This window comes from Puma concolor, chromosome E4, assembly GCF_028749965.1.
Source record: "Puma concolor isolate L17-30 chromosome E4, mPumCon1.1.hap2, whole genome shotgun sequence".
Taxonomy (NCBI): domain Eukaryota; kingdom Metazoa; phylum Chordata; class Mammalia; order Carnivora; family Felidae; genus Puma; species Puma concolor.
The window spans coordinates 15,265,315-15,279,175 of record NC_141683.1 but is presented as its reverse complement, the minus strand read 5'-3'; the positions used below and the strand labels follow the sequence as shown (position 1 = coordinate 15,279,175).

The 13,861-nt window shown below is 39.8% G+C and overlaps 1 protein-coding gene across 19 annotated transcripts in view; it reads right to left on the bottom strand.

Moving 5' to 3' along the window:
• Positions 1 to 13,861, bottom strand: part of ESRRG (estrogen related receptor gamma) — a 632,553-nt gene that overhangs the window by 307,981 nt on the left and 310,711 nt on the right. The window contains exon 5 of one of the 19 annotated variants that reach the window (XM_086694083.1): positions 13,639 to 13,667. The exons of the other annotated variants lie outside the window; for them this stretch is intronic. The gene's annotated coding sequence lies outside the window, so the exon portion shown is untranslated. The remainder of the gene's footprint in view (positions 1 to 13,638; positions 13,668 to 13,861) is intronic. 19 annotated transcript variants of the gene reach the window in all.

Sequence of the window (13,861 nt, the reverse complement as noted above, 5' to 3'; positions counted from 1 at the left end):
GCTCTGTTTTCTGCCTGCGGTCTGTGCAGGCAAGTGGAACCGTCACACGCGCTGCATGCTAAAGGCCGCAGCCTTTGTCTTCTCCAAGTTCTGTCTATTTCAGAGGCTAACATGCAGCAATTAGTCTAATTAATGTGAAACAATGAGCTGTGTTACCACTTATCAAATTGATTGTTCCCCTATCAAAACAAAACAGGCTGGCTTTTTGATGTAATTTCAAGAGATGATTTGAAATGTCATGTTGCTGCAAGCCAATTACCTTATGACTAGAGTCACGGTCAACAGAATACATAATTAGCATGAGTTTGGGAAGGCTGCTTACTGCTAGTATGTTAATTAACTGTCTTTTGTCATAAAACAAAAAGGTTGTATGGAAGGTTTTGAAATAGGTCTTTTTTATTTACATTTCTTTGTGCTTATCAACGTGAGGCATGACAATGCAAAAGAATAGAAAATTTTAATTCCACTACTTCAAATTAATACTCAGCTGCAAGGTCAGGCATAATGTGCAGGCTGCAATACCATTCACCTCGCTCTAGTCCTGCCCCAGTGTATTATATTACTCGTGGAGTTAAATTAAGTATCGGGTAAAACTCGAATGGAAGAAATACTGAGCTCCACGAAACAAATCCCCTAATAGACTTCTTTTGGAGCTTCCCTGGCTTTTGTGCATCTTGTGAGGGCTGGACAGCGCTTGCCTGCCCTGGGAATTACATTCAGGTGTCGTCTTTCTATTTCAGTCTTGAAATTTGGAGAGAATAAACCCATCATCAAATGATGTTATTGCCGTTACCTCACTATGGTAGAGAGAGAATGCATAATGGGCACCTGTGGGCTTGTAAAGGAATCCTATCTGTGAGTCCAGGGCTCTGTAACTCATCTGCAGCTTCCCCTCGTATGTGATAACCTGGCAATTCTACATTCTTGATTAAGGAACCAATTCTGTATTTCTGTACTTCTTCAGCTGGAAGGCATGCTGGAGGTAGCTACCATCAGTAACTGACAATTAACAATCAAGTTCATAGCAGCCTTGAGTCATGGTTTGACATGCATATCGGTAGACTAGTCTCTGGTTTAGAGAACAAGTTGGAAGTTACCAAAATTCTAGTATTATTGTTCCACTGCCCGATGGTATTGTTTTACCGGCAAAGGTAGGCATGACAAGTAAGTGACATGATTCATTTCCAGAAATACCAAATAAAAGCTGTGCTGTCTAGTTAACAATAGGCTTACAACCTATTGGAAATATGTACGAACCCCTCCCCTCCGCACAATGGAGTCCCAAACCCTTAGACACTTCACTTCCTGGTTCTTCCCGTCTCCATTTCATGGGCTTATTATTATTTTTTTTTTTTTTTTTTGCGGGCTTTGTAATAAGCATGTGCCAAAGAACTGACGTCTCTGCGTCACCTCAAAGAATGTACATTTGTTCCAATCAGACTACTTTTGGCCTTATATGGGCATAGGCAACTTCCGGATAAGGCTGTAACCTCTGTAGTACTCAGCCAATGAGGAATCAGGGGAGGGGTTTCACGCTAGGAGATAAATTGCCTGCTGTAAGGCCCACAGTGTGCCTGTCCATCAGACACCCGCTCTTGCAAGAACATTGATTAACGCCTCCCTTCACTGTGCTCCGAGTCTCCGTGTCCTCCTTTAATTGGGGCAGTGGGCTTATTCCATGCTCACGGATTGGGACAATTAATATCGTTAAAATGCCCATACTACCCTAAGCCATCTACAGATTCAGTGCAATCCCTATCAAAATACCAGCAGCTTTTTTCACAGAACTAGAACAAATAATCCTCAGGTTTTATATGGAACCACAAAAGAACCCAAATAGCCAAAACCAATCTTGAGAAAGAAAAACAAAGCCAAAGGCATCATGCTCCCTGATTTCAAAATGCATTAGAGGCTATAATAACTTTAAAAGTTTGGTACTTTTAAATTAAAAATTAAAACAGACACACAGATCAGTGGAACAGAATAGAGAGCCCAGAAATAAGCCCACACGTTTATGGTCAGTTAATTTGCAACAAAAAGGCCAACAATAACAAGGGGAAAGGAAAGGACAGTCTCCTCAATAAAGGGGGTTCAGAAAATTGGACAGCTACAGGCAAAAGAGTGAAACTTATACCATACATAAAAACTAACTCAAAATGGATTAAAGACTTGGTCTCAGGACCTGAAGCCATAAAACTCCTAGAAGAAGCCATAAGTGGTATGGTGACTTTTTAAATCTGACACCAAAAGCAAAAGCAAGAAAAGCAGAAATAAGCAAGTGGCACTACAGTCACCTAAAAAGCTTCTGCACAGCAAAGGAAACCATCAATAAAATGAAACGGTGACCTATGGAATGGGAGAAAATAATTGCAAATTACATATCTGATAAGGAGATAATATCCAAAATACACAAAGAACACACACAACTCAACAGCAAGAAAGCAAACGATCTGATTTTTAAATGGGCAGATGCTGTGTATAGACATTTTTCCAAAGAAGACATACAGATGGTAAACAGGTACATTAAAAAAAAAACGCTCAACGTCACTAACCATCAAAGAAACGCACATCAAGACCCCAATGAGTGATCACCTCACTCCTGTTCAAATGGCTAGTATAAAAAAGATAAAAGGTAAGGGTCGGTGAGTATGTGGAGAAAAGGGAAACCCTCATACACTGTTGATGAGAATGTAAAATTGGTGCAGTCAATGGAAAACAGTATGGAAGTCCTTCAAAAAATTAAAAATAGAACTACCATGTGATCCAGAAATTCCACTTCTGGGCATTTACCCAAAGAAAATGGAAACACTAGCTTGAAAAGATATATCCGTGTTCACTGCAACATTATTCACAGTAGCCAAGATATAGAAACAACCTAGATGTCCATCCATGGATGAATGTATAACACCTACAATATGTACAACAGGATTTTTAAGAAGCCAGCCATAAAAAATAGAATGGAATCTTACCATTTACAACAATCGACCTCCAGGGCATTATGCTAAGTGAAATAAGTCAGGACAGAGAAAAACAAACACCGTATGATCTCTCTTATATGTGGAATCTTAAAAAAAAAAAAAAGCTCATAGATACAGAGAACAGATTTGTGGTCATAGGGGATGTGGGGTAGGGGAGAAATGGGTGCATTGTTTTTTTGTTTTTTGGTTTTTTTTTTGTTTAAATAAATTGAATACAATATTTTAAAATGTAGTGTGGAAAACATCAAATGGATGGGGCATGGTATTTTTTTTCTTTTGGAACACGTGTGTCTCATTTGGGTGATGTAGGGTGGGGGAAGCTTGGGGTATAGAAAGTTGACAGGAAGGAGGCAGGGCCCAGTAATGCACAGCAGAAAAAGACTGAGATTCTCTGTAAAACTCTTCACCCCTGTGAATCCAAAATATTTTCTTGAAATTTAAGAAAAACTTAAAAATATATGAGGAATTGTGATTATAAATTTTAAAGAGGGTCGATGGGGGAGAGAGAATCAGGATGAGAATGGTTACTAAGAAACCTGGATCATGGGTGCCTGGGTTGCTCAGTTGGTTAAGTGTCTGACTCTTCATTTTGGCTCAGGTCATGATCTTATGGTTTCTGAGTTTGAGTCCTGTGTCAGGCTCTGCATTGAGAGTGCAGAGCCTGCTTGTGATTCTTGCTCTATCCCTCTCTCTCTGCCTCTCCCCTGCTCATTCTCTCTCTCTCTCTTTCAAAATAAATAAACTTTGGAAAAAAAAAGAATTAAGTGGTAATAATAGCTAAGTATTGCTGAGTGCTTTTGAGATGCCAGGGTAACACTGACCCCGGTATAGTCATGAACTTAGTATGTGAGGAAGGTAGCAACAAATGAAATTTACTAAATTCGTAGCTTAGCAGGAGGATCCTGGAGTGTGTGGCACATTCATACATTGTAATGAAAAGGTCACAGAACCTTAGTGTTGAATGAAATCTTCGACATGTACTCACCAACCTCCCTCCAATTCTTCCTAGACTAGCCCTCACAGATTGAAATGGGACAAGTCTCTTTGGGGCATTTTAGAGAAATATCCATATATGTTCCAAAAGTTTTTGGATCCTTGCTGACCAAAAAATTTAGAATTTCTGAGGGGGTGTAATTCTTACCCTGAAGCTAAAGAACACATCCTAAATAACGTGAGGTGTCACAACACCTGTGCTTCGGGCACTTAAGAGGATGAGAAAAAGTCCATGTAAAATGACTTGGCTGAAAACAAGTCCTGTCTGAACTAGAAACTTGGATGAGCCTTGATGAGAGATCATCAGTGAATCTAAAATTAGCAAGTTGGAGGCTAGATATGGGGTTTGGTAACAATCGAGTGCAACAGTATACTTGTAATATTATTTATTCTTTTTTTAATATAATTTATTGTCAAATTGGCTTATATACAACACCCAATGCTCATCCCAACAAGTGCCCTCCTCAATGCCCAGCACCTACTTCCCCTCCCCCCCACCCCCCATCAACCAACCCTCAGTTTGTTCTCTGTATTTAAGAGTCTCTTCTGGTTTGCCTCCCTCCCTCTCTGTTTGTAACTATTTTTCCCCCTTCCTTTCCCCCATGGACTTCTTTTAAGTTTCTCAAGATCCACATATGAGTGAAAACATATGATACCTGTCTTTCTCTGACTGACTTATTTCACTCAGCATAATACCCTCCAGTTCCATCCACAGTGCTGTAAATGGCAGCATTTCATTCTTTCTCATTTCCAAGTAGTATCCCATTGTATATATAAACCACATCTTCTTTATGTATTCATTAGCTGATGGACATGTAGGCTCTTTCCATAATTTGGCTATTGTTGAAAGTGCTGCTATAAACATTGGGGTACAAGTGCCCCTATGCATCAGCACTCCTGTATCCCTTGGGCAAATTCCTAGTAGTGCTATTGCTGGGTCACAGGGCAGTTCTATTTTTAATTCTTTGAGGAACCCCCACACTGTTTTCCAGAGTGGCCGCACCAGTTTGCATTCCCACCAGCAGTGCAAGAGGGTTCCCGTTTCTCCACATCCTCGCCAGCATCTATAGTTTCCTGATTTGTTCATTTTAGCCACTCTGATCAGCGTGAGGTGGTATCTCAGTGTGGCTTTGATTTGTATTTCCCTCGATAGTAATATTATTTATTCTCAAACGCAGCCCCCACCAAACCATACCTCGGTCCATAACATCACTATGCATAGCATCAAACTTCATTTTATAGAATTCTGTCAATGGATTTTTTTTCCTAATTTTTTTCTCAACTGGGAAGGAAAGAAGGAAAACAATTAAAAAGAGAGAAAGGGAAGATAAATGACTGGTACTCTGCTGGTTTTTAGTTCTACGGTCTACGTCTTTAAACACCAGGTGTTGTGCTAAATATCTGTATTACCTTTTTACGTTCTCACAGCAGCCCTGCAAGGTGGTTACTATTTTCCCAACTCTGTCTCTTTCTAAATGTTAATGATAAGTCAAGAAGGCTTAGAAAGGATAATTAATTACACCAGGGCCTTGAACTAACTCTGACTCTTAAAATTCTACTCCTTCCCACCACACAGGCTGTTTGGTGTTTTGCTGTTTTTAAATTTTAATGTGATACCAGAAATGAATAAAGGTCTGATGCTTTGTAAGAATAAAAGAAAACCAGGGGCGCCTGGGTGGCGCAGTCGGTTAAGCGCCCGACTTCAACCAGGTCACGATCTCGCGGTCCGTGAGTTCGAGCCCCGCGTCAGGCTCTGGGCTGATGGCTCAGAGCCTGGAGCCTGTTTCCGATTCTGTGTCTCCCTCTCTCTCTGCCCCTCCCCCGTTCATGCTCTGTCTCTCTCTGTCCCAAAAATAAATAAACGATGAAAAAAAAATTAAAAAAAAAAAAAAAAGAATAAAAGAAAACCAAAAAGACCTCTGGTCATCATCATTAAAAACAGAATAAAATGAATCAGGGACAAAAACTAGCCCCACCAGGAAGCAGTTTGAGGAGTTCCATTGCTCTCATTTGAAGTCTTACAGATTGGGATTTCAGGAAAACTGGGCCATAACAACACTTTTTGTGCTGAATCCAAAGTGTTTTCTGGAAATTTAAGAAAATTTTAAAGCAAATCAATGTGTTCAGAAAACAGGGCATTTTTTTCTGCTCCATAAAAGCTACAAGTCCTCAGAAACGTTTCTTTGGGCTTTAAGCAAGCCCTAACACCAACACCAAAAGCAGCACGAAACCGAAAACAGTGTCTTCGTCAGCAGGTCTAACAAGGCGTTGAGTGCCAAAGCCTGAGGGACTGTCACCCCTCTCACGTACTGAAGGGAGACAAGAGCTCTCCGGGGAACCAGCAGGAGGCAGAGTGAAGGGACATAGAGCGAGTAGTCCCACAGACACATTGTTGGGACATCAGGCACTCGGCTGGCCCCCACCGCCTTTCACAAAGCTAACCATCTCTTCATGTCAGGACAAATCGGGGAGGCCGCAGATCTTTTTCTCCTTTTCTCCCACTTCAATAGGATGAGTGCAGGGAATGAGAAAGAGAGAGACGGAGGAAAAGACGGGGACAGTTCAGTTCACATGACAACACGGCAACATAGCCACGTGCCTGAAAACAGTTCTTGAGAACTCAGAATCTTTTTAGGAGTGGTGGCCACACAGACAGAGTGGCAGCGGGGGCCAAGTCACCCACTGGACTGGATGCTCACAGCATGAATGTCAGAAAGCAATTGCTACATGACTTGGCAGCGACACATATGTCAGTGTCTCTATGTAGTAAGTCTCGAAGAAAACGTAAAAATCTGAAAAGAGCCCAGCTGGGAAGAATATAGATAGTCTATAAGAATATAAGAGATAGCAAGATGGTATATGAGGGAGGAGACAGGCTAGGGAGAGCCTTATAATATGGTTAATGAAGAGATGAATGGCCTACAGAATACGTGGGTCAGTAACAGCACGAATAATATGTTTCTCTCTCTCTCTCTCTCTCTCTCTCTCTCTCTCTCTCTCACACACACACACACACACACACACATTTTTGTTTATGGATTAGCTGGCCCACTTTCCAAAAAGGAATACTTGGGAACAACCAGGATATGCACATAGAATCGAGAAAATAGCCCATCTTTACACACAGCCCTGATCAAAACATACTAAACCACTGGGCTCCCCTTTAAGAGGCAAAACACATTTCAGAAAATAAAAAGAGTAAAATATTAAATTACTGGATTTATAAGCAACACATATGAAGAACCTGAATTCTACAAAGATTTCTTTTTTAACCAGGAGTCTATGGTTGCTTTTGAGAAAGTGTTTGGTATGGGAGAAGATGGAACCTATCAAATAAAATGAGATAATATAAATATTTCATTTAGTCATTATCATCTCTCTTTATGATGATGAGAAGACATTATTATCATATTTTTTATTCTAACCCATAAAAAGTGGTCAATCTTCTACATTTGTAATGGGCTACAGCACACTAATCTTAGTTTGGCATAAAGCTCATACAAACCACTCAAAATTTTCAATATAAATGTAATGACTTCTGATTTTAGGGAAAAATAACAATGCTCAAAAAACATCATTGGTTAACTCTAACTTCTCCCATTGGTCATTTATGTAAGTACATGCACTTGCAAAAAATAAACTTTCTGCATATTCATTATGAAGAAGACGGATGATAATCAGTAGGAGAGACAGCAAATTCCTTCTTGAGGATTAGGCTCCAATTGGTTGAATTTCAACATCAACCTGGCAATTTTACTATTAAGTCAGCAGAAGTGAGTTCTTATACACTATGCCACTTTACTGCCGGAGAACATGAGGCAAAGGGAAAAGAACACGCTAGAATAAATTGTGCATTATTTCTGGCATTAGTTAAAGGAACAGAGCATTATACGAAAAAAAATACAGTACCATTGATTTTTACAGGTGTTTAATACAGATAAGCTGAAAAAAGGGTTTCCATTTTAAGCCCAGTGATGGCTAAAGATGCATTCAAATATGTTCAAAAGCAATCTAAAGTCTTCTAAAATGGTGTTTAAGCTATTCAAGCAAAACGTAAATAGTTTTTGTCGTCGTACTGAGGAATGTAGAACAAAAACAGAGTCCAAGGAGCTGACTCTGGCACACTGCCGGCCACCGTAAAATCAGGGGGTCATTAAAACAGAGGTAATACTGTTTATCCATTACATGATCACAGGTTATTTAGAGAAAACAGTAGCAGGCTGTCCTTAGAAAGGTAGGAGGCATAATTACCCTGGAAGCCTCCAAGCCCCACTTTCAAGAGAAGACACCGAAAGAAACAATGAAGTTGAAGACTCAAATATATGTGTAAGAGAGATATTATATAAAGACACCAAATCCATGATGTTTTCCCTTGTCTGTTGTTAATACATTTCGTTAAAGTTCATCAGAAGAATAGGAAAAATTTTGTTTTTATCTGACAACACTAAGTGGATACATCTAAGTGCTTTGCAAAAACCAAATTATAAAAAAGTTCACGTTTGCATGATCACTGGATAATTTTTCTACTTAACGTATTTTGGGGGGCTGCTGACCTCCAATTTCGTCAGTGCTCTTTGTACAACTGATTACCTAATGAGCAAGGCAACAAAAGAAAGTGCCCATTCTGACCACATTCCAAGATGCTGTAAGACAATGACAGAGACATCTGCTTTGGGCATTCTTTACCACGAACTAAGACTGGTCTTCCTTGTATTAGCAATCAGCCTCAGAAGTACATTTTGATAACTCTGGCTCAAATATAAGTCTAATTTCTATAGTTCAGATCCCTTGTACATATTTTTAACTATTCCTCCCTGTCCATGACCTTGGCCAGATACCATCTCTTTCCCAATACTACGATGACCATATCCTAACTGATATGGTGGGTGCTCTTGTGTGGACAAATCAGAGGGGCTGTAGTTAGCCAAAGCCTTCTGGTCAGCTGACCAAGAAGCATAAATTCAGTGCCTGTTTTCTATGCTATAGAGCAATGAGGACCAGGCAGACGTAAATGAGGATAAAAAGGGCTCGGTATACAAAAATATCCCTCTCCTCACAAGTATTAGAATAATTACAAAACAGCATGTTAACTAGAACAAGGAAACAGTGTAGAGCTAAACGGTTCGGTCTAAGTGTTGTGCGGTATAAGCTAGAGTCGCGGCCAAAGCTGGACAGGATTATTGTAAAGATGCCCAGTCACTGACAGATCCCGTGAGCCTTGATGGCTGACTCATGTTCTGGATATGCTAAAGCAGAAATCCCACGACTTGATGCTGCTGTATGATAAACACATGATATGATCAGCTAAAAGTCAGAGCACCTAGAGAAATGACCTTGACAAGCTGGTTAATGATACTTCTAGATGCTAACTAGCTCAGCTGTGCCGTCCTCATGTCTCACTTTCCATATGTAAAATGTCAGGGGGCTCCTTTATGTCATCAGTACTAAGCGGACAGGTAAGGGCAGTCTCTGTAATATCAGGAACTTAGTGAGATTTTTGAATTTAGTTATATGTGTAATATTATGGAACTTGATTAAAAAGGATGAGGGGCCATAACTCAGCTCAGAGGATATCAGAATGTATATTATATGGAGTTATACTAATATACAGGTTTTGATTCTATGTAGGTGGGGTGATGGGGTAGCGAGAATAAGTTCTGAAGCCAGAAAATCAGGACCCAAGTCTGTCTTTGACCAACATTGAGCAACATTTGGTAGGTCGTTTAACCCCTCAGGTGGCTTGTCTGTAAAATGGGGAAATAGAAAAGCCTGTCCCTCCCAGGGATATCATAGTGAAACTCACACAAGTTGCTATGAATGAAACTGTCCATAAATGCTTCAGCACTATACACATACAGTGGTTATTATTATTCACCTGGGTTTATACCACAAAGTCCTACTTACAAAGGGAGAAAAATCATTCAGTAAACATGCTCACTCCCTTAGGAAAGAATTCTTACCACTCTTGCGAATTTGAGGAATAGTATCTCAGTTGCATTAACTGGTGTTTATTAATGTATTATGAACGCCTGCCGTGGCATCTGATTCACAATAAAGAGATTAAGCAGACTAATTTGTCATTTATTTTCCAATGCCTGCTTTCCTGCCCGCAGCACCACTAATATCCCAAGAGCACCTCAACCCAATTATTTCCCATTTTGCATTACTTGCAGAAAGTCGTGCTAATGTGCCCAAAAGGCTTTGCTCCTTGGTGGGGGAAAAAAATTAAAATAAATAAATAAATAAATAAATAAATAAATAAATAAATAAATAAAAAAAACAATAGCAAAAAGGTTCCTGCTCTGCCCACCACAACACTGTTGTCATTTGGGGAAAAGAACCCCCCCCTCCTCACCCCTGCCAGAAAACTGGGCCATGTCTGATCATCAAACCAAATTAGCAGCTTGACTGTGTGGTACGCACGAGCCACAGACCTGCACTTACTTAGTATTTGTTTCGGGGGTGAAGGCAATTCCAACTGTAGAATGAAATTCACAACCTAGAGAGAGCTGAATTATACTATGCCTATATACACACACACTGTTTTGTTTGCTTATTTGGGGAATTGCGTGTCAAAATCATTCAAATAACTGGTGAATTTGACTTTTTTTTTCTTCTCAAAAAAATTAATAACCAGTTGTTTAGCCAATTCCAAATATTAATTTGCAAATAATTTGTGAATGCAGACACAGCTCATTATTAATAGAAGAAGCATAAAGATTCCTCATTGTCTATGCTTTTTAATCCAGCCTTATAAACGTTTTTCAACCTTACCATGTAATATTTCTGCTATTCCCTTCAGTCTGTTTCACTTTGAAAATATGCTTTTTGCTTATCCCAGGAGTTTCTGTCTTGCTTAGGGCAAAATACTCCAGCATGCGTTCACAACTATGAACTGTAAACATTTCTCTACCTTATTCAGCCGAAGGCTCATAGCCCATTTAAATGCCTGTGGATCATTTCAGAAGCATACAAGACTCCACAGAGTTACCAAAAATAATTACTCTTCTAAAACTTTCCAATTTTACCAACAACATAAAGCTTATATTTAAAAAATGTGATCATTTTAGCTGTGGGGAGATACTGACTGAAAACATACTGTTTTTTTATTTCAAATATGATTAGCTTCAAGAATGAGCTACAATAGATTAAGTTCATCTCTATGAGGTTATTTCTTACCATTGTTTTTTAAATCTTCCTCCCCCCCCCCCCTTGCTTTAATCAAGAATAGGAATGTTAAGGGCTTCATGCAGGGAAGAAGCATAGATTAGTGGTTAGCATAATAGCATGAAAGTCAGGAAACACAAATTCTATTCTCGGCCAAGCGCTCTTAGGTGAGCTCATGATTTACAGCCTCAGTTTCTCCATATATAAAAGTAAAGTGTTGCACATCCCACAAATGACTATGTGCCAGGCACCGAGCTAAGCACTTTAAAAGGATTATTTTATTTAATCCTTGTAAGTAGATAATGTTGTTATCCTAATTTTACAAAGGAGGTGACTGAGGTACGGGAAGTGAAATAAATGGCCCAGGGCTGCACAGACAGGAGCTGCAAAGGCTGAGTTCTAACCCATAGGCCACTCTGCTTTCTACGTGGCTGGCTTCAGCATTATTTGAAAGGGCTTCGCGGAATGGTATAGACCACATACCGATCCAGAAATTTTCCAGAATAGGGGCCCAGATGTTCCTCTCTCCTCTCTGGGGCTCTGTGGATAGGCTCCCAAATGCACCCACACCAGGTGACTCTTACCACCTGCCATGGGAGGACCCCCTCCGGCTCAGGCCTCCCTGGCTGTGCTGCACCTGGGTGCTCCCCCCACCCCACTCTGCAGTTGCGACACAGCACAGCTTTATCTGCCAACTGAACCCAGGACACGCGGGTCCGGTTGGGCACAGCTGGTGGCAGGAGGCTCAGATTTCTGATGAACTGAACACAATGCAGCAGCACAGTCACACGACCATTATGAAATCACATGCTCGCTGCTAATTTTTCTAGCATCAGTGTGTGGACTATTTAAAACCTCCCTGCCCTCCACCCCCTAGCTCTTAAATGCCTTCCTCGGGGTAAAAGTTCAGCTAGGGGAATATTGGCCATATGTCATTTGCTGTCATTATTTTCTTTGCAAAGTGAGTAACACACACACAGAAACTGGCTTTCAGGGGACAATTTTTACAATTGCGGGCAGCATGTGTACCAAATGGCACCCTTGCAAAGGGTAAAGAGCCAACACCGGACCTCTCTGCTCAAACCCGGTGTTTGCAGGAAAAGCCAACCCGAACTTAACCTACAGGGAGACTACGGGAATGCCTCTTTCACTACGAGGATTCATCTTCGGTATCAGAGCAAACTTGCTAAGTTAGGAGCAAAGGTTGAAAAGGTCTTAACCACCACAGAACATCTTTGGGTGCTGTATGAAACATGGTTTTAAAATACACCACAGTGGGGAGTGTTCATTAGAAACTGTGGTCACTTAGCACATTTCATAACTGGGAAATTAACGAGTTGTCGATCTTCATGTTTCAGGACTTTGGTTAAGCAGTGAACAGTCAAAACTGTCTTTTGTGTGTGAGCCAAAAATAAATAAGAAATTCTACAGTAAAGGAACCAAAAACGGCCTGGTATTTTAACGTGCCTGGAATAAGACGGCAATTGGCAAGCACCTAACTTCCCTGAAACTCAAGAGTGTTGACATGCAATTGTGAGACCAGTATCTGCACGTTTGAGAGAACGAACCTTGGTTAAGAGAAGCCTGGTATCCACTAAATCCTAACTGGAGGGAAGAGAAACAACGAATCATACATAGGACTTTTAAGATGTTTTGAAAAACCCCTCCCTATAAAGAGGCCTTTGAAAGAGGCCCAGAAAGAGTATCTTTCCAAAGAAGTCATTAACACAATGTGGGGCATATATCAAGGCTGAGGGAAAACATTTTTTGGTCTTTTTATATTCATATATCCTCTTTACAAAACACTACTTTCTTTGGCTGAAAAATCAGGAATAATTTAAACAATTTTGTAGCAAAACACCACATAGTGCCAACTGTTTTCATTAAAGAAAAAAAAAAAAAACAATAAAAAACCCAGGAGTTTGGTGAGCCAATATAATGTGAGCAAATTTCCTTAAAAGAAAACTTGCCCTGGATACACATCAAATGACTAGGAACTTTTAGAAAACTATTTAACTTCTAGAAAACTAACTCTCCTCCTTCTTATAAATATTGAAAAAAAAAAAAAAACCGGCTACAGATGCAGATGAACTGCTGAACTCAATCCTTGCTGTTGAAAATGTATTTCAATAGACTAGCCAATGTATCATCTAAGCATAAAAAAGACGTACAGTAATAGCATTCTGAAAAATGAATTAAGAACACATTGTCATCAACTCCAGCAAAAATAATAAAGGTAGAAAAGATTAAGAGGCAAGCATATCTTTCTGAATTGTAAAATGGGTTTATAGGTCTTCTAATAACAACTTTTACTCAAACCTTACATAAATAGGCTTAGATGATACAAATATTATGTGGGCTGTGTGGACACTCCCAGGTTCCTAATCATGTTTAGGGATTACTTGATAGAACAGAGACATTTCATTCCAATTGGGCCAGGGGATTACAGCGAAGAAACATCTAATATTCCAATTTTTAATTTCATGCATTTTTTATTTACCTTTAATGATGCTGTATATATTCATCATCCTGAAATATTAAAACAGTATGAAAAAAGTAATAAATTGGTGGAAAATTTAGGGAATAGTAATGCAACAGCACGCAAATCATACACTATCAAGTGCTTGATACACATTTAAAATTACTGCCTACTACGGCAAAGCCAAATTCCTAGCAGATTTCTGAAGCACAAAGTCACAATAAGAAGATCAGCAGAACAGACT